General features: G+C 34.8%; 1 protein-coding gene and 1 long non-coding RNA gene across 12 annotated transcripts in view; one reads left to right on the forward strand and one right to left on the reverse strand.

The window, feature by feature from the left end:
* The window catches only part of LOC101144043 (uncharacterized), a 29076-nt gene extending 11606 nt beyond the window's left edge, over positions 1 to 17470 (forward strand). Inside the window, exons 3-5 of one of the 8 annotated variants that reach the window (XR_174014.4) lie at positions 4049 to 4188; positions 4443 to 4610; positions 14893 to 17470. This is a non-coding gene — a long non-coding RNA (uncharacterized lncRNA). Of the gene's footprint in view, positions 1 to 4048; positions 4189 to 4442; positions 4841 to 14892 lie in introns of those variants that run through there. The other 7 variants (XR_002004981.4, XR_008677337.2, XR_010129599.1 and 4 more) reach the window with 7 other exon arrangements.
* KCNH7 (potassium voltage-gated channel subfamily H member 7) overlaps positions 1 to 22407 on the reverse strand; it is a 476848-nt gene that overhangs the window by 418887 nt on the left and 35554 nt on the right. The window lies entirely within an intron of this gene.

A 22407-nucleotide genomic window follows, 5' to 3' on the forward strand; every position in this document is an offset into this window, starting at 1 on the left:
AGATAACAACCCAGTGCCCTAAGTTTTGTGACAATGTCCAAACACAACTTTTAGACTCTGCAAAATCGTTTTTATTTACCCTCTTATATTTTCCTAATTGAACTAATTTTTTCTCAAGCATGGAGACACATAGCCCCCATGTCTAACCTTATGTAAAGTTAGTTACGTGTAAAATGTGTTAGAGTTCCAAACAATTGACTCAACAACTTTTAGGATAGAATGTACTTATAAGTATGAGATTTCTTGCAGTAGACATTATTTTGACTGGTTTCTAAACAAAAATTACTCAATTCGAAAAGTGTACTGTTTAGAATATGATTTGATCCCTTTTAAGGTTGGAACAGCTGTCACATAAAAAGACTGTAATAAACTGGTAAAATGATATAACGTTAAATCGCCATCATTGTTTAATTTAAGAGATAATTCACTAGAGATTATATCCTATTGTATATATCCAAATATGGCCATTTACATATCCAATCTATATTGTATAGAATCAGAATTTTATAGCTGAAATGGAGATTAAAGATACTCTAGTTTAATTTTTAATTATATTTCTGAGGAAACTGAAAACCAGAGGTTTGAAGTATTATATACCAGGTGTATATTCACACCTATAAATAATGATATTGATAATAACATGAATTCAGTTTGCGTTTTGTCTTCAGCATTGTGCTAAATGTTTTGTATGTATTAGCTCATCTCATCCCCATAAAAGCCTCATTTGATAGCATCTATTATTATTATTATTTTTTTTTAGTTTAACAGATGAAACTAAGAGAAATAAAAAGAATTCACAATGTCAGGCTGCAGTAAGCAATAAGGCCAGAGACTGAATTCTTCAGGTTGTTTATTAACATTCATTTACATGTTTATTAAATCCCTATGTTTATTAACCAAATCCCTATGTTTATTGGCTTTCAACTTTATTTATGCATATTCTGATAATCTAAGAGAATGAAAACAAATACACCTAGTGGAAGAGAATGAGGAAGGTAAAAATTAGATTGAAAGTGGAAAAAAAATGAAAGTAGTAACAGGGGAGACAGCAGTGTTGTGGTAAGTAAGTAAAGGTGTTTTTGGATTTCATTACATATATTATACTTTTTTGAGCATGGGGTCCTTAAAGATTAGTGTCTACATATTGACATGTAAGAAATTAGCAAATAAATCTAGATACTTGGTTTTAAAAAGTCTTTCCCTCAAGTCACTAAGCTCAATCCTTAATGTTTCAGGGGGTCAGTTAGAAAATGATTAATTCAAGCCTTCAAGCAGAGAACACATTGCTTAAAATGTCTGAGAAAATTTGCTTTAGTGACTGACTATTTCAGTACCCTGCACAAAAGAAATTATGAAGCTGGATAAATTCAATGAATATTTCTTCACATTGCAGGTCTCCTCACTGGTGAGATGAAAATCACAATGAAAAACTGACTGGAATTTACGTTTTTCTAGTGTTATTAATTTTGAAATATGGCATTTAAAATTAGACCTTGCATTCATGACACAAAACCCATGCATAATTCTTGTAAATAGATCAAATGATTTTGTAACTCTATTTTATTAAATACATTCAACACATACTTGTAACATTGCTACTGGCTTTTGTCCACCCTCATATGCCATACATGGCAGTAAACAAAACAGATGAAATTCTCTCTGCTTGCTGAACTTATGTTCTAGTATGCGAGAAAAGACAGCACACAAAATACATATGTAATATATTGTAGGTAGATAATGAAAAGGACAATGGAAAAAATAAAACAGGAAGGGTGAAGAGGAAGTAAGGGGCACAGTTTTAAATAAAATTTTCATGAAAGGCTTTTCTGAGAAGTTGACATTTGAAGAAAGACCAGAAAAAGGTGATGGAATGAGTCATGTGGCTATTTTGGAGAAAGGCATTCCAGGAACAGCAAGTGCACAGGCACTACAGCAGAGCATGTCTGACATTTTCAAGGAACAATGAGAAGGCCAGTGTGGCTGGAGCTGAGGGAAGGAGAGAGAAAAGTTTGGGAGACAAGACCAGAGACCAAATAAAGAGTCCAACCTTCAAACTTTGTGGGTCATTGTAAGAACTTTGGCTTTAATAATGAGGATAGAAACAGAGCCACCAGAGAGATTTAATGAAGAAGAGAAAACATCTAAGTATCAAGAAAAGCAATGATTCTGAGCATGTTTCTGTTGCACTATTCTGACAATAAAGTTAAATAGCTTCAAAGGGACGCTGAAGCATCCTCACCAAGGCCATCCATGGAACAGGCATCAATAGCCTGTAGGATGGAGCACTGTATATCTGGTTAAGCTGGAAATCATGTTTCTCGAAATCTCCTCCCCTTCAAATTATTATAAGTTGACAATAAGAGCGGCATATGTGAGATTTGGGAGGTGAAAGTGGAGTAGTTGAGTAGCAATTAGTCTCTGAGGGTTGTCACAGTCAGATGCTGTGATGGACAGATGCAGAGACACCCGGTGGGTCCTAGCCTGTCCTAACTCTTCTCCACTATGCATCCAGCATCTTTCTGTTATCCAACAGTGGCTAGGCCCACCAAAAAGTCCTTCACTGTGGAGCCACAAAGGTAATAACGTATCAGAAGCAACAGTTTCCTACAGACGTCTCTACAAGCTTTCCTTGGCAGACCCACCTGGTAGCTGGATCTGCTTGGTTTCCTAGATTGCTTTTCTGACAATCCAACTATGATAATAGTTGGGCTTCATTTTCATGTCCCCTTCCACAGTTGTGTAAGATATAATTGTGATAATAAATTCCTTATCCCATGACACTCATTAGTGACTCCCCCTGCTTGGACCTGCCTGAAATAGTGCATTTGCAGAAAAACATCCATTTGCTTCAACATTTGATAAACTTGGAAAACATTGGCAAGCCTGGAAAATTGGAAAACAAACTTACATCCTTTGTAGGACATGTTTGGCGCAGGCCAACAATGTTTTGAGATGTTTTCAGGAAGGCTTTTCTGTAGCAGACGGAATGTGGTTTTATAGCTTGATCCAAGGTTTAAGAATAACATTTAATCCCAACTTCTGCTTCCGAATGCTGTCAATTTGGAAAATGAGAGCAGATGTTGACAAAGATATATTTGCTAGTCTGATGCCTCAGCAAACACTCTCTGAAGGAAAGACAATGTGAGACTAGACTGATAAATTTATTTTGCCAATCCTTTTAGCAGTATCCTCCAGAGACAACATCTCTAAGATGATGAATACAAAAAGATGTCATTAAAACTCAACATAGTTTCCATCTTTAATACCTGAGCTTCGAACATAAGAAACCTATATTAAAGAGAATATTTCTGGATGTTTCAATTTGAAATGTAAAAAAATGTCTGCTTATTCTCTGGTGATTCCTGACTTCAAGATTTCTCCTTTATAAATGTATTGAGTCCACTCTAGTTGCAGTTCAAAGAGCTAATAACTAGATGTCTGAATAAAATATATGTTGATATCCTTTAAAAAAACAAGTTTCAGGAATTCTCATGACTTTCATTTATGCAGAACTCCCATTTAGTCTGAATTTATATATTTTTTATAATATAGTATTTGGATTTTGTAAAATACAGACTGCCTGTAGAAGAGCAGTGGAAGTCTTCAGCAAACTAAAAATGAAAAAAAATTATGCTACTTAATACTATTGTTTCAAAATCAGCAATGATTTATTGAGCTGATATATGTTCAACATTCCCTATCACATTGTTTTATTTAATCTTCATGACCATCCTGTGGGCTGCTTTTATATAACATGGAGGCTCCAACGGGTTAAATAATTTGACCACTTCCTCAGAGACAGTAGCTGGCTGATTTACAGTGTGGACCCTGGCATATTGACCACTAGTGTTCCTTCCTTCAACCTCTGTCATGTTAGGTATAGAAATAATAATATTGACCCCAATATTTTATTATTTAATCCTTACCAGAGATGTATTAATTCACCTATCACTAACTATATAGTCATTGATATGAGCACTGAAGAATTAACTTCGTGTTAAGTGGTTTTATGTTAAATTTTCTTTTTTTTTTCCCTAATTTCATCAAGTAGTGGAAAGACCTTAAGCCAGAGAACTCCAGGTTCAAGAACCACCACCTGCAAACTTGGCAAATTTGGACAAATGTCTCTCTGAGTTTCATTGTCTTCATCCACAAATAAAGCAAGATTACTTCGCCTACAGAATTGCGGTAAGGATCAAATGGAGTAAGATATTACATTAGTGTTAGATTCCCTTCCTTTCCTAAAGATCTTAGAAGGTAGCACTACTTTGGATACACTATTGTTTTGGAAAATTTCAGCAAATATTTAATGGTAAAAGGAATCTTTGACGAAATTATCCCATACTAGCCACAATAATATTTTAGAAACATTTAATTTATGATAGTTAATTCTACACTAGCAGGGGTTGTAATGCTTTTTAACTCCTGGTTAACCTCCACAGCAATTATGACCAGACCACGAGGGTATGAAGGACGAGGAACAGGGAGCAGTGATGGAGCTGTTTTGGAGGGAATCATAATTCCTTAGACCTCTGACAACTGGAACTCTCAATCTGCCAGTGATAGCTGACATGAGCCCAATAAGGATGGTCTTTTCTATTCAAAGATAGGTCTGTACTATTTCCAATTTAGTTTTAAGAATCAACTTAAAATGTTGTTAACTATACATATATTTCACTTTTGAAAGAAAATATTAGCCTGTCATCAAACAGGATAAACCAAGAGACATCAGTCTTTTTGACTGATATGAATCACATTTAGCTAAATACACCAGTTAGCAATGTCTGTCCTTAAGATTGACAGTCTTAAATATAACACTTTAATAAAGCTCTCACTTTTCTATTTGTTTCTTTCTATTCTATCATTATAGTTCTTGCTACATATTAGTGTTACTATATCATGACCACTTAATATTTTACATCGGAAGTTTTACAACATTTCACTGACTTTACTTTTTTATAATAATTTGCGACTATTGGGCTGTCTTGATTTTCTTCACTGTATTTTTTTTTTTGCAGTCACTCAAATCTAACTTGCTTTAAATATTCAAATGAGTGAATTAAAAAGGAAGGCTTTCTGTGTTTTGGATTTTATTTTCTCCTGTTTTGCACTATTACTCCATATCAGGCTGCCTGTGGAATAGTTTTTTGTTTTTTGTTTTTTGTTTGTTTGCAGTTGGGGGTGCATTTTTGTTTTGTTTTTGTTGTTGTTGCTTGTTGGCTGTTTTGATTGTGTGGTTTTTAGGGGCAACTTTTTCAGGCAAGAGTCTATGACCAGTGCTACTTAGCATCTCCTGAGAATGGACACTGAATTGTAACTGCACCACTCTTATTAGACTATTAATTTTTCAAATTATTTAATAAACTCCCCCTTTCAATGGTTTGACAAACTTGAGTTAAAACTAGTAGTATGGGCTGGGCGCGGTGGCTCATGCCTGTAATCCCAGTACTTTGGGAGGCCAAGCTGGGCAGATCACAAGGTTAGCAGTTCAAGACCAGCCTGACCAACATGGTGAAACCCCATCTCTAATAAAAATGCAAAAAAATCACCTGAGCATGGTGGTGTGTGCCTGTAATCCCAGCTACTCAGGGGGCTGAGGCAGGAGAATTGCTTGAACCAGGGAGGTGGAAGCTGCAGTGAGCCGAGATCACACCACTGCACTCCAGCCTGGGCAATAGAGTGAGAATCCGTCTCAAAAAAAAAAAAAAAAAAAAGCTAGTAGTATGAGCCAACATTCTTGGAACACTTACTGTGTGCCAGCTACTGTTTCATGAGCTTGACCTATGTCAACCCCTCCTTACTTAAACTCCATTATGTAGCTACAATTACCCCCATCCTACAGATAAGAGAACATGCACAGAGGTAAGCCAATTGTCCAAAGCCACACAATAAGCAAGTCACCAAGCCAGATATTGGACCCTGGGAATGCGACTTTTTGAGCTTGTACTTCTATTATAAACCAAACAAATTTTAAAATGCATATGATTTTTATAGATTCTGTTTAAATAAATGTTGGTGTAATATCTTTGAAAATGTTTCAAAAAGTTTCAATGTATTTAAAGCAAAGTATTTTAAAATTATGTCTTCAATTTAAAAAATTCTAAATGTAAGCTGCTGTCTAACACAAGCATGCTTAAATTTACTGAACATGACCTATGTTGATTTGGGGAGGTATCCAGACGTTCAGTATTTTAAGCTGCATGATTTAAAAATAAATAAATAAGAAGAGGGGTATCATCAGCAACATGGTGGAATAGGAGTTTCCCTTCACAAAAATATCCATTTGAACAACCATCCACACCAGAAAATACCTTCTCATGCTCTAAGGAATGCAGGTGAAAGATTACAGCACTTGAGCGAAGCACAAGAATAAGAAAAGATGCACAGCAGATGGTAAGGAGGACAGTTTTATATTACCTGCATCAACCTTCCCCGAAAACCATGCAGCACAACATGGAGAACCATACCCTTAGCATGTGGGGAGAAGAATGGATCAAGCAATGACTTCATAGTGAACCCCAGTATCAGGCCTTCTCCAGTTAACCCTGGTGCCAGGCTAGGCCCTGCAGACCCAAGCAGTAGGCCTGCCCTAGTTTCAAGCTGGCCTGGGCAGTCCCAGTCTCCAGGCTGGCACATGTGGATTTAGGATCCATGTGTAGGATATCCTCCATGGATTCAGATCCCAGGTCAGTGCCCACAGACCCAGAACTCAAGCTCACTCCCCAGACTCAGGCTCCAGACTCACCTTAGTGTCAAGCTGGCTCCTGAAGACCCAGGTTCTAGGCTGGCACCATGAACCCAGGCTCTAGGCCCACTCCAGTGCAACACCAGACTCAGTGGCTCCAGGCTCTAGGCTGGCTCCTATAGCCCCAGGATCCAGGACCAATCCAGTGCCAGGCCAGCCTCTGTGGCTCTGAGCACCAGGCTGGCATCCATGAATTCAGGCTTGAGGCTGGTACTCATGGATCTTGGACCCAGGTCCACACACATAATCACAGACATCAGACACATCCCTCTGTATTCAGGTGCCAGCTCTACCACAGTAGACTGCAGTGCCTGACTAGTTCCACAGACTCATGATCAAGTCTTTCCCATGGATCAAGGCAGCAGGCCTGGCCCAGGACCAGCCCGGCCCCCACTGACTCAGACTCAAGGCCCAGATAACATCAGTTGAGATGCTATATACTCAGTTTCCAGGTCCATCTCAGTAGACCCTGGTGTCAGGCTGGCATCCACAGACCCACAGACTCACAGGCTCCAGGACCACCCACAATGACCCTAGTTCTAGGCCTACTCCAGTGAACCAAGGCTCCAGGCCCACGTGCTTGCTGACCTAGGCACCAGGCCAGCCACCTAAGGACTCCAGCAGCAAGGTTATCTGCAGATACTTCAGTCTATCTACCTAGACTCTTTGGAAAGGCTGACTGGTGAAGTGCTTTCTTTGCCAAACACAATATGTAAAGAGTAGAGGAGGACCCTAATTCTTCAAATGGTCAGATGCCAAGGGGAGACCAAAAGGATTGCTTATAATCATTGAACCATGACACCAACAAAGAAAAAAAAAATAAAGCATCCATAGCCTACCCTAAAGAAATGAAAATCCATGAACTGTGTGGCAAAAATTAAAAATACAAACAGTCTCTGACTTATGATGGTTGACTTATGACTTTTTTACTTTACAATTGATTGAGATATTAAATGCAGTTTTGACTTATGATAGTTTTATCAGGACATAACCCCATCATAAGTTAAGAACCATCTGTAATCATTTTGAAGAAGTTCAATAAGCTACAAAAGAACACCACTACCTGAAATAAAAATCAGGAGAACAATAAAAAACAAAATTAAAAGTTCAACAAAGAGACAGAAACCATATAAAAGAACCAATCAAAAATTCTGAGCTGAAGAACACAATAGATAAGATTTAAAATTCTTTAAAGAGCTTCAGTAGGAGACTTGATAAAGCAGAAGAAAGAATTAGCAAACTCAAAGACAGGTCATTTGAAATGACCTAATTGGAGAAACAAAAATAAAAAGAAATAAAGAAAAAGAGGGAAGAAAGCCTGCAGGGCTATGGGAGACCATCAAGTGAACCAATTATGTATTATTTAAGTCCAAGAAGAAACAAACTAAAAAAAAGAAATAGGCAGAGGGATTCTTAAAAGAAATAATGACAGAAAACTCTAAATATGGAGAAGGAGATGAATATCTACATTCATAAAATGTAAAATACCCCAAATAGATCAAACATAAAGAGATCGTCACTGAGACATATTACAGTCAAATTCTCAAAAGTCAAAGACAAACAGAGGATTATAAATTAGCAATAGAAAAGCAACCTATAACATACAAGGACACCACAATAAGACTATCAGAAGATTTCTCAGCAGAAATCTTGATGCCAGAAGATGACGGGATGATATAGTCAGGTACTGGTAAAAAAAAAAAAAAAAAAAAAAAAAAAAAAAAAAAAAATCCAAAACTGTCAACTGAGAATACTGTACCTAGCAAAGGTTTCCTCAAAAATGAGAGATACTTTCCCAAACAAAGACTGAGGGAGTTAATCACTATAGTTGCCTTACAAAAATGCTAAAGTGACTTCTTCAAGTTGAAACAAAAGGAAACTAATGACATGAAAATATTAAACTCACAGTAAATAAGAACATAATCAAATTCAGAATATTCTAATACTGTGATGGTGGTGTGTAGATCATGTTTGACTTTAATATAAAAGTTAAAAGACAAGACTATTAAAATTAATATGGCCATCATCATTTGCTAATAGATATACAATATCTATTGAAGCACCTAAGTATATAAAGCAAAAATTGATATAACTGAAGGGAGAAGTAAACAGCAATACAATAATAGTAGAAGACTTTAATAACCCACTTTCAACAATAAACAGATCATCCAGGTAGAAAAATCAATAAGTAAACATTGGACTTGAACAACATTATAGACCAAATGAACCTAACGGACGTATATAAACCATTCCATTCAACCACAGCGGAATACACGTTCTTCTCTAGCACACATAGAATGTTATCCAGGATCATAGATTAGGCCACAAAACAAGATTTACCAAATTTAAGAAGGTTGAAATCATGTCTAGGATCTTTCATGAACAGAATGGTATGAAATTAGAAAACAATAATAGGAAGAAAATTAGAAAATTTTAAAAAAATGTTGGAATTAAACAACATACTCCTGAATATCCAATAAATCAGAGAAGAAAGCAAAAGAGAAAAATACCTTGAGACAAAAATGAAACACAACATATCAAATCTTATGGGATATAGCAAAACCAGTTCTAAGAGGTAATTTTATAGCAATGAACACCTATATTAAGAAAAGATCTCATATAGGCAACCTAACTTTACACCTTAAGGAACTAGAAGAAAACACCAAAACAAAATTAAGCCAAACATTAACAGAAAAAATCAAACTATATTAGAACAGAGATAAAATAAAGACTAGAGAACAATAGATAAGATCAATAAAAATAGGAGTTGTTTTTTTAAGAAGATAAACAACATTGACAAAACTTTAACTAGATTATCTAAGAAAAAAAGAGATGACTTAAATAAAATCATAAATGAAAAAAGAAGCATAACCACTGATATCACAGGAATATAAAGAATTACAGGATACTATTTGTATAATAATTCACCAACAAATTGCATAACCGAGAAGAAATGGATAAGTTTCTAGAAAGACAGACCTACTAAGACTGAATCATAAAGAAGAAGAAAATTAAAACAGAATAATAACTAATCAGAAGAAATAAAGTTGAAGCAGTAATCACAAATCTCTCATCAAAGAAAAATGCAGACACTAATGGCTTCTCTGGTGAATTCTACCAAACCTCTGAAAAAAATTAATACAAATTCTTCTCAAACTCTTCCAAAAAATTAAAGAGAAAACACTTACAAACTCATTTTACAAGGTCAGCACTATCCTGATACCAAAGCCAGGCAAGGACATTACAAGAAAAAGATTATAAGCCAATATCCCCAATAAACATAGATGCAAAAATCCTCACCAAAATACTAGCAAACTGAATGGAACAGCACATTAAGAGGATCATTCATCATAGGAAAGTGAGATTTACACTTGGGAGGAAAGGATGGCTCAACATACACAAATCAAAAATTGTGATACACTTCATTAACAGAATGAAGGATAAAAATCATACGATCATCTTAATATTTGCATAAAAGGCATTTGACACAATTCACAACTCTTTCATAATAAAAACTCAACAAATTAGAGAAAGAAAAAATGTATTTCAACATTAAAAAGGCCATATATGACATATCCACAGTTGAAATCATACTCAATGGCGAAATGCTGAAAACTTTTTCTCTAAGACCAGGATGCCCATTCTCACCACTTGGTATTCAACATAGTACTGGAAATCTTAGCTGAAAATATTAGGCAAGGAAAAGAAATAAAAAGCATCTACATTTGAAGGGAAGAAGTTAAATTGTCTCTACTCACAGATGGCATTATCTTATATAAAGAACACCCTAAAGACTATACCAACAAATCTGTTAAAACCTAATTTAGTGAAGTTTTAGAATAAAAAAGTCAACAGACAAAAATCAGTTGCATTTCAATACACTAACAACAAACTATCCAGAAAAGAAATTAAGTCAGGTAGCATGATGCCTCCAGCTTTGTTCTTTTTGCTTAGGATTGCCTTGTCTATTTGGGCTTTTTGTTGTTGTTGTTCCTTATGAATTTTAAAAATAGGGTTTTTTTTCCTAGTTCTGTGAAGAATGTCAATGGTAGTTTAACAGGAATACTATTGAATTTCTAAATTGCTTTGGGCAGTATGGCCATTTTTACAATATTGTTTCTTCTTATACATGAGCACAAAATGTTTTTCTATCTGTTTGTGTCACCTCTGATTTCCTTGAGCAGTGTTTTGTGGTTCTCCTTGTAGGGATCTTTAACCTCCCTACTTATCTGTATTCCTAGTATTTTATTCTTTTTGTGGCAATTGGGAATGAGATTACATTCCTGATTTGGCTCTCAGCTTGACTGTTGGTGTATAGGAATGCTAGTGATTTTTGCACATTGATTTTGTATCCCGAGACCTTGCTGAAGTTGCTTATCAGCTTAAGAAGCTTTTGGGCTGAGACTATGGGGTTTTCTAGATATTGGATCATGTCATCTGCAAACAGGGATAGTTTGAATTCTTCTCTTCCTATTTGGATGCCGTTTACTTCTTTCCCTTGCCTGATTGCCCTAGCCAGGACTTCCAATGCTATGTTGAATAGGATTAGTGAGAGAGGGCATCCTTGTCTTGTGCCAGTTTTCAGGGGGAATACTTCCAGTTTTTGCCCATTCAGTATGATGCTGAATGTGGGTTTGCCATAGATGGCTCTTATTATATTGAAGTATATTCCTTCAATACCTAATTTATCGAGTTTTTTTTTAACATGAAGGGGTGCTGAATTTTACTGAAAGTCTTTTCTGCATCTATTGAGATAATCATGTGGTTTGTGTCTTCAGTTCTGTTTAGGTGATGTATCACATTTATTGATTTAGTTATGTTGAACTAACCTTGCCTCCCAGGGATAAAGCCTATTTGATCGTGGTGGATAAGCTTTTTGATGTGCTGCTGGATTTGGTTTGCCAGTATTTTGTTGAGGATTTTTGCATCAATGTTCATCAAGGATATTGGCCTGAAGTTTTCTTTTTTGTTGTATTTATGCAAGGTTTTGGTATCACAATGATACTGGGTCATAGAATGAGTTAGGGAGGAGTCCCTCCTCCTCAATTTTTTTGGAATAGTTTCAGCAGGAATATTGCCAGCTCTTCTTCATACATCTGGCAGAATTCATCTGTGAATCCATCTGGCCCTGGCTTTTTTCGGTTGGTAGGCTATTTAATACTGACTCAATTTCAGAGCTTATTATTGGTCTGTTCAGGGATTCAAATTCTTCCTGGCTCAGTCTTAGAGTGTATGTGTGTCCAGGAAATTATCCATTTCTTCTAGATTTTCTAGTTTATGTGCATAGAGGTGTTTATAATATTCTCTGGTGGTTGTTTATAATATTCTCTGGTGGTTGTTTATATTTCTATAGGGTCAGTGGTAATGTCCCCTTTGTTGTTTCTGATCCCCTTTGCGTTTATTTGAATCTTCTCTCTTTTCTTCTTTATTAGTCTAACAAGCAGCTTATTTTTTTTTTCAAAAAAAACCCAGCTCCTGGATTTGTTGACCTTTTGAATGGTGTGTGTGTGTGTGTGTGTGTGTGTGTGTGTGTGTGTGTCTCAATCTCCTTCAGTTCAGCTCCGATTTTGGTTATTTCTTGTGTTCTACTAGCTTGGGATTTGTTTGCTCTTAGTTCTCTAGTTCTTTCAGTTGTGATGTTAGGTTGTTAACTTGAGAGCTTTCTAACTTTTTGATATGGGAATTTAATCTTATAAATTTCCCTCTTAATACTGCCTTAGCTGTGTCCCAGAGATTCTGGTATGTTGTATCTTTGTTCTTATTAGTTTTGAACAACTTTTTGATTCTGCCTTAATTTTATTATTTACCCAATGTGGTACATATACACCATGGAATACTATGCAGCCATAAAAAGGAATGAGATCACGTACTTTGCAAGGACACAGGTGGAGCTGGAGGCCATTATCCTTAGCAAACTAGCACAGGAACAGAAAACTAAATACCATATGTTCTCACTTAGAAGTGGGAGCTAAATTATGGGAACACATGGACACCTAGAGGGGAACAACACACACTGGGACCTACTGGAGGGTGTGGTGTAGGAGGAGGGAGGGGATCAGCAAAAATTACTAATGTGTACTAGGCTTAATACCTGGGTGATGAAATAATTTGTACAATAAACCCCAATGACACAAGTTTACCTATATAGCAAACCTGCACATGTACCCCTCAACTTAAAATAAAAGTTAAAAAAAAGATTAAGAAATCAATTCATTTTATAATAACATAAAAAATTTAGAAATAAATTTAACCAAAGAGGTAAAAAGATCTATATACTGAAAACTATAAAACACAGATAAATGGAAAGATATCCCACATTCATGGATTGGAAAGTTAATATTGTTAAAATGTCCATTCTACTCAAAGCTGTCTACAGATTCAATGTAATAATTATCTAAAAAAAAAATCAAGTTCATAGAAGTAGAGAGTAGAATAGTGGTTGCCAGGGAACAGGGATTGGGAGGAATGGAGTGATGTTGGTCAAATGGTAGAAAGTTTCAGTTATTCAGGAGAGAAAAGCTCTGGAGATCTATTTTTTATTTTCTGTTTATTTTTTAACTTGGAGTTCATTTTGCCTTACATGTAAATCTAATGTACAGCATGGAACTGTTGTTAACAGTGCTGTGTTGTGTACTTGAAATCTGCTGAGAGAATAGATCTTAAATGTTCTCACCACAGAAAAAGGTAACTATGTGAGGTAGTAGGTATGTTAATTGATTGTGGTGATTACTTCACAATGTATACATGTATCAATACATCACATCTCACAACTTAAATATATACAATATTTACTTGTCAATTATTCCTCAGGAAAGCTGAAAAAAATAAATAAAATTTTCTTGTTTCTCATTTAGAAATTTGCAAGAATATTTTCAGAACTTAAAAAAAATAGTCTGCATACTGGCTAGAACTTGATAGTAAAGTCAAAACATGAAAGGAAAACAAAGAAGGAAGGAAGGAAGGAAGGAAGGGCAGGAGGGAGAGAAGGAAGGAAGGAAGGAAGGAAGAGGAAAAGGAAAAGGAAAAGGAAAGGGAAAGAGGGAGCTGATCATTTACATGCCAGGAACTAACTCAGATGTATCGTATACCTGATAACTGAGCATGCAATCTACTTCTTGTTCTTGCCTATGATCTATAGGTGTGCTGCAGATGGCATCAACACTTTTCTCCTAAAAAGAACTCAACTCAGTCCTGGGCTAGAAAAAGATGCTAAAACATTGGAGAAACTATTAGAGCTGTGGCTTCTGTATATTCACTTAGTACTTATACATTAACTACCAGAAAAACTTCTGCAAATATTTAACAATCACTGTCCTTTTAATGTTTACTCTTCCTCTTTTTCTCTTATACATGTTCTTAAAGACACTTATACTCTAAAACCTATTCCTATTGCTCATATAGTAAAAGAAAGTCTCAGACAAGTTTTACTTGATTGAATTACCTGAAGTTGCTCTATTAATTAGGCTTACTAAGCCAATTTTTATTGTATAATTTATGCATTCCCATTAGTAATATATGACAATGCCTTCCAAAAAAGCCTAACTTCAAACTATAACATAGTTTAAGACTCAGAAGAATTTGACATGGAAAAATGACCTTATTAATATGTATAGAAACACATCAATTATATTTCTTGATATCCTTCAATTTTAATAGTTTCAAAAGTTCTGATTCATGACCTTGAGTAAAATACATATCAGAGCTAATGAAATTATACTACATTTTTTTAATTTCAAGCTATTCATTGCAGTCTTAACTATTTGCCCAGTTGGTCAGTAGTTAAGAATATGCTTTAGTTTTTAATATCTTTAAAATGAATAAGTATCCACAAAATCTATATTCTTAGGTATCTCATTTCATAGATACAAGCAGACTCATTAATTAATTGTATATTGAGGTTTGCCTTGTGTATTGTCAATGATTTAATGTTCTATGATTCAGTAATTAGGCAATGCAATTGCTTTCTATTAAAATCTTTTTTATCATTACCAAATTCAGCGGATAAATTGGAATAAAATTGTTGAAGACTTTATACCTTCAGGGAGTGTTATGGTGAATGGGGAGAGAAAATGGTATGGAAGGAAGGGTCAGCAACAAATGAGGAATCTAGGCTATAATGGTGTTCAAATTTTTTTTTTCCATTTCAGGGACACCCTCTTTTTAAAGGACATTCAATTCAAATGTATCTTCTCTGGTTAAAGTATGGTGAAGTCTGTCCTGTGGGCACTCCCCATTGACTCCTAGCAGCTCTTGAGCCCCATCTTCAGGATCTGTACTTTGATAGTCACTGACAATTAGCTTTAAAAATCTATAGTTCCAATCCTGTGAAATGAGAAGAATGTTGAAGCTATAAAGGAGGTCTTTGCCTGCATTCAGATTCTGACACCAAGGACTCCTCTGATTATACTGAAGTATGTAAGAAAACCTTCTCTTGAAATCGGGGACCATTTCTCTTCATCTTATCTTGAGCTACATACCAAATATGAGTACACATAGATAGGATTCAATAAATAATTTAAGATAATTGTGAACACCTTGCTCTGACTGGTTCTATTTTTACATTCAGAGAGGAAAGCATCCTGTATTCTCCCTATAAACAAATCTAGGAGAATAGGGTCATGGACATCCTCTGTACACAGAATTACAGTCCGATGTTGGGTATCTTACTCCTGTGAAGTGAAGGGAAATAGAAAAGTAAACAAAGAAGACCACAGTATAAGATGTCACCTTAAAATATAAACCTGAAGACAAGAAAAACCAGGCTCAAGGAACAAATGAACAGGAAAGTTGAAATTCTAGAATACATTTGTTTTATACCAATATTATTTGCATCTTGTTTAAATGAAAAGTTGTTTACATACACAATGGATGACTACAAAGAAACAGCATGGAAACTGGAATCAGAGGCCTGTGTCTGAATTTCATGTCTACCATTGAACAACTGCATGACATTGGGAAATTTACTTAGTTTCTATAGACCTCATTTTTCTTATCTGTAAAATGGCTTCCACAATCTGAAACTCAAAGGTCTCTTGACAAGATTGAATGTGATAATGCATGTAAGGGATCAGGACGAAACCCAGCATAAAAAAGACTGCAAGCCACACTGTTTACAAACACCATTTCCAAGTAAAAAAAAAAAACCTGCTCATTGAAACTGAAGGCACCAGTGTCTGTTGGGTTCAGCACGTAGTGAGATGCTCAACTACCTGCCGCAGGTAAGCTTAGTGCGCTTACGTACTTCACTAACAATAGCTAGTTTAGAGGTTCTTTCCTCGTAATTCAGGTGATATAATTGCTCTATGGTTATGCCCTACCCACCTTGTCTTAAACAGTGCAAAATATGTGATATCATTACACATTTCTTATCAGGAAAATATTTCAAAGGGCAGGCACTCTCTGTGTTTCCTTAGTAACAGCAGCTATGTGGAGCATCTTCTGTATTATGTTTAACGTGGTGCAAATATGAACAAGTAATCACAACTCCTATGCACCAGCAACTAGAGAAATGTAGTTACAATAAAATAGGTGGCATTCATATTTGTTTTTTGGCCATGCCTGGGACTTTTTAAGAACCTGTTTTTGGTTAATCTTGTTTTTTTTTTTAAATTCTAAACCCTTTTTTGTGTAATGTTGCAGCAGAAGAGAGGGTCTCAGAAAACATCTCCTGTTCTGATCTGGCACAGTTCCGATTATATGGATAACCTTCCATTTGTAAAGCTCTGAAATAAATGTCACAAGGATACGTAGATTTAAGATGCAGGTCCATCTAGAAGAAGTACAATCTGGTTGAAGGATGGTGGGGCAATACAACAACTACATAACTCACTTTGTTGCAAGGCATAATTGGTAAATCCTCATCTATTGGGACTACAGAAGTTTGACAACCCCTGTCTCTCGTGTCTTATGGCCACCAATGACTGCAGTCTTTCATTGTGAATTTGGGTTTGGTCTCAGAAATCTTCTCAACATGATGCTCTGTCAAGCCAACAATGTTTGAGCAGTCAGCCATTTATTTAATATCTCTGGATTATTGCATTGGTAATTCTTGCTGAAAACACTCAAGTCACCTGAGAGAACTGATCTGTTTATTAATAGCTTTTAGGATATCAACATTTCATATTTGAACAGAGAAATCTAACATTACTTGACAGAAAACAGGAGTGGTCATAGGAATGAAAAATTCACATATCTTTGGGAACCAAGTTATTATTATAAATGAGTGTAATGGACTGGATAAGAAAACAAGGACTGGTTGGACCAGAATTATAGCAGGATACAGACACAAAGGCATTTAAATTTTAAAATTCTAAGAACGAAATATAACTATAGTAAATACATCTTTGGACTACTTTTGGCTTATGGATCATGGTTTGCAAACCCTTGATCTGTGACATAAATGTTAAAGGTGGGGTAATGAGGTTGTGTGTGCAGATCTCCAAACACCAGAGCATCATGGGCAGCACTAACCTGCATGGTGCCCTTAGGAGGGCTGTTAGCCAGAAGCAAGTTCTCCATTCCGCCCTAGTCAGGCCTGACTATACCAAGGCTTATAACTGGAGATACAAGCCAAGTCATATACCTGGCAATTCAGCAAAGTTCAGAGAAATATGGCATGAATTCATACAAATTAATCAAGTGCATAACATTAAGAAACTGCAATTTTGAGTTGTGCGTATGCTTATAGTGGCCCATTTCTCAATTAAAAGGAAGACTATTTCTGTTTTTCTCTTTCCACACTTGATAAAATTAAGAAAAATGTGGACAATGACAAGAATAATAATAGAAGTTGTAACATGACTTCAAGCCATCCTTAAGTAAATATACATTTATCTGCTTACAGTGAATGAAAAACAAAGGTAAAAAGCTATCTCCTTCTGTGTCCCATGTAAACTATACATAGTTATAGATCACTTATACCACTTTCCTGTTTTCCTTAGTAGAAGCATCCTTCCTAGAAGCAGAGTATTTTAAGAAGAAAACGAAAGTAGTTTGCCCTAAGGCTTTTTAAAATTTACATTTTATTCCTTGTGAATTGGCTGTCCCAGAGAATTTTTGAAAGAATTACAGAGCTAATACTTTTGAAAAAAATTCATATAAGAAAATCTTTGCCACATCTCTGACCTACATTACAACTGGTATTAATATGGTAGGATTCTTAGGAGATACACATGAATTTTAGAAAATTATACACAGATATTTCAAAATCTTCAATACATTTTCTACATATCAGGTGACAGAATCTTGAACAAACTTCTAGGATTCATTTTCTAAGAACTTTGTTTTCCTAGTCCAAGAATATTAGTTACACACTCAGTCCAAATGCATTATTGGTGAAATGTTGGCTCAAATCAATATAGTCAGCAATATTTATTGAACACCTCATGTTTGCGTTTGATTCTGTCACCTTCTAAAAAGAAGCAGTATTCATAAATCCACCTTTCAAAATGTTTTTTAAAATATTGCCTTAAAACTATATCTTAAAAAGATTCAGTTATCGCGAAATGCCCCTTAGACTGTTCTGATAGAGACCTTTAACAATTTTTACACTAATTTTTTTCCTTATCAAGTGCGTAGTGCAAACTTGGCACAACACTATGAATGAAAAGCGACCCCCACCTATAAAGAGTTCCCAATTCAATAAGGGAGATAGACAATAAAAAGCAATTACAAATCTGCTGCAAAAGACCAGACATCCAGTGTCATCTCACATACTGTACATTTTGGATTGGCTAATTACTGTGCAACACTTCTAGACAAACTCTAAATGGCCATTTATGATTAATTCTAGTATATTCTTGGTGAGCAGTGTTTGAATATGGTCAGTTTTGTGTCTATTACCAAAAACCCACTGTGTGAAGCCCCACTTTAGAAATATCTTTTATTTTTTTAAGTAGTAGGCAAAGCTTTGCTTCCCGTGAGAAACAAGATGTTTTCTCCTTTTTAACTGGCCCTTTCTACATTTTCCTTAATCTGTGAAAAAATTCAATGCCAAATTCAATGCTCAAATATAGCAATGATGGGGTCTGAATGGTCCCTATATTGTGTTTAATATTTTCTCCCTAAATTTTCTATTTAATTTAAATTTCTTCTTTAAATTTTTGCAAAAATATTTTACTATTGAACTGCATACATCTTTGCTAAAACAGTAATATATTCCTTGTGGAACCACATTAAGCATAGGTAATAATCAACCAATATTTTTTAAAGATAACGTAAATATTAATATATCAATCTTTACAACACAGATCTTTAATATTTAGAAGACTGTTTCATGATCATTATAAATATTTATAAGTAATCCTCATTTTCTCAAATTGTTCTGTTCAAAAAACAATATTCATAAAATTAGAATTTATCTAAAATCAGATTTAACAGTACATATATGATCAAGCTCCACTCCACACTTTTCAAATTGTAGAACATTTTGAGGCTAAAAGAATACCAAGGGCAAAATTCCAATCAATTTGCAAATCATAGCAAAACACAGGTGCAACTGGAACAGACTGCTGTCATGCGAAAGGACATTTTCATTTTTGGTAAAACAATTTGCGTTCCTGGTTCGCATTTCAAAGCCTTAGAAAGTCCAGGGCATCATCAATTATACACTTGTCTTTTCTGTATTTCTGTATTGCTGTCTTACCAGTGCTTATGGAAGTGTAAGAAAGGGACTTAGCATTATAAAGTACTTTGTTTTACACACACACACACACACACACACACACACACAGAGCTACTCAGAAATGGGTGCACCAATTCAAAGCTGTTGAATACAAGAAAATATAAATATATACATTTTATCTTTTATAAGATAAAAGATTTCTTATCAACCTTCCACCACAACAAACAATGGGTATTCCAGGGGCAGATCATAGGGCATCCACTGAGCCTTCCAAAAAAGGAAGAAGGACTTATGGTGAAGGAACTTAAACCCGGATAGAAAAATAACCAGGTGTAGCATTGTAGAAAATGAATGTAAGTGAGAATTGCTATTGCTGCCGTGATTTCAGAACCTTAAATATTTAAGTGTAAATATTTAAATAGAGACGGGAAATATTTATGTTAAAAAAGAAAGCTTTTCTTTTTCATATTTTAAATCCCCACTAATACCTGGGGATTTGCCAGGTCTTTTTACTGAAAGTCTTGTACAACGGCAGTATTTTTACATTTTTATTGAGTATACTATTATCACCTATGGTAATTTGTCTGTTTTTTTCATCCACCATCTCCAACTTAAAAGCTTTGATTAAAACAGTAACGTCACGATACCTCAAGCTCTAATTCCAAATGTTTCATGAAGTGTCCTTTGAAGTGTTTAGCCCACTCTTGTGGTAAAGAATATTGTTTCCTTATTACCCACTCATATGATGCATGATTACTAAGTTTTTAAAAAGGCATTATTCAGGCATGTGTACAAGAATATCACATGTTAAAACTAATGAAAATAAAAACTTGTATGGCTTTTATTATTCCTTGTGCTTTGAATGCTAAAAACACAATGATCATCAATGCTGACCATGAATGGCAAATGCCAATGTGCTAGGCCTTTGACACCCTTATGATGTTGCAGAACTCCCACCTTTAGAGCACTAAAAGTAATCCTGTGTTCTTGTAGTCTTATCCTATTTGTTTTATAGTTTTTTTATTGGGTGTCAAGGGGTAATATTTAGAAAAACAGACTTTAAGGTGATGGTAGTTATCAGAAATCTCTTGCTGGCTTTTCCCTCCTTGTAAGAAAGGATAAATGCTACATACAAATATTGACATTTATTTCACATTTTACATAAAATTCATGTTTTTTAAAGCCATGTTTATATTTATGGAAAGGTAAACACAAGGGTTCTCTATTTTTAAAGAAGAAAAAATTATTCGATGTATTCCAAACTAATGCGAAGAGGGTAGAACTACTTAGAAAACAAGTGCATATTTGATAAAGTAAAATAATGCTATTCTAAAAAATAAATAATAATGGAACAAAGACATTAGTGGGGATATAAAGTATGAAAAAGACAAGCTTTTTCAAGCATAAATATTTCCCTTCTTAACCTAAATATTTACACTTAAATATTTAGGGTGCTGAAATTAACTGCAGGAATAGCAATTCTCAACAATTGTCTATTTTTAATTTACACAAGTAAAAGTTGGAATAAAAAAATTAGTAAGATTCTGAAGTAATTTCTTTTTTCTCAAATTCCTTTTTACCATTTTTGGAAGTAATTTCTTGAAGCACCATTTTTTTTCCTTACTAAGAATGTCATATCTAAAATAATTCAGCACCACAAAAATGTTACATAATCATTCTGATGTTCTCAAAAGGCAACAGAATCATTTTTCATTACAAATAGATGAAGGATAGTGGGATGCATTTAAGCTAATATCACATTCAGCAATTCTTCTGTGCCATTATGAAAAGTAAAATCATTGCGGCGGATTAGACTTTCTTGTATCACAGTAAAACAGAAGTTATTTGAGAATGCTAAGCAATAAACTCCATTAAGAACTCAATTAATAATAATGAAACCCTACACAAGGAAAATCCCCATCTAGAGTCCTGCCTGAATACTAATGATTTAATGCAAGAAGTTGTTGGAAGAGGGAGCCATGCTTGTGCTTCAATGAGTTCCTTACAGCCTCAGTACATCATTATGGCCCTGGAGTTTGTTATTAACTAAATACCTGTTCACTTACTAAAATCTCAGTCTATTAGAACAAATCTTATCCATCAGTTAACAAGAATATGATATATTCCAATATAGTGGTTCACAAACTTTAGTGTGCATCAGAATCACCTAGGAATCTTAAGCCACAGATTCCTGGACCTTGTCCCCAGAGTTTCAGATTCCGTAGGTCTTGTGTGAGGTTGGAAAATTTGCATTTGTAGTAAGTTTAGTAGGTGTTGCAGATGGTGTTGGTTCTGGAACTAGTTTGAGAACATCCCTGTTATTTTAATAACTCTAGTTTCTTTTCAAAGAAAAGACTGATAATTTCCCAATATTATCAAATATGATCAAAGTTTCCAATACTCAAATGGGCTGGGAAAAACCTAAGCTATTAATCAAAGTGGTTAGTAGTACTCTAGCTGATGAACAGTTTTAAATACTAGTTGTTAGGATTAAACTCCACATTAGCTTCTGAATTAGAATCTTTAAGAGCAGACGACTTTTGTTAAACTTCTGCCAAAAGCTACCTTCCCTCTCGGGTCATATTCTAAGTCTGACTTGACTTACATGAGGCCTGCGATTAATTCTCAGTGGGGTATTTCAACTCAGAATTGAGTAATTTTACTCCAGCAATATCTCTATACCAGTGTTATCCAATAAAAATGGAATGTATGCTGTAAGTATAATTTTAATTTTCTGGTAGCTATAGCAAAAATGTAAAAATAAACAAAATAAATTATAACAATATATTTTATCTAATCCAATAAACCCACAAGAATAACATTGCAACATGTAACAATATACAGTAATTATTAATGGGATATATTACATTTTTGTACTAAATCTTTAAAATGCAATGTCCATTTGATCCATAAAGAACATCTCAATTCAGAAGCCAAATTTTTAGTGGTTCAAATTAAGATGTCTAAGAAAAATAATAATTTTTAACACAAACATATTTTATGCTTCAGATTTTTTATTTAATTTTAATTTAGATAATAG

Source organism: Gorilla gorilla, chromosome 11 (genome assembly GCF_029281585.2).
Source record: "Gorilla gorilla gorilla isolate KB3781 chromosome 11, NHGRI_mGorGor1-v2.1_pri, whole genome shotgun sequence".
NCBI lineage: Eukaryota > Metazoa > Chordata > Mammalia > Primates > Hominidae > Gorilla > Gorilla gorilla.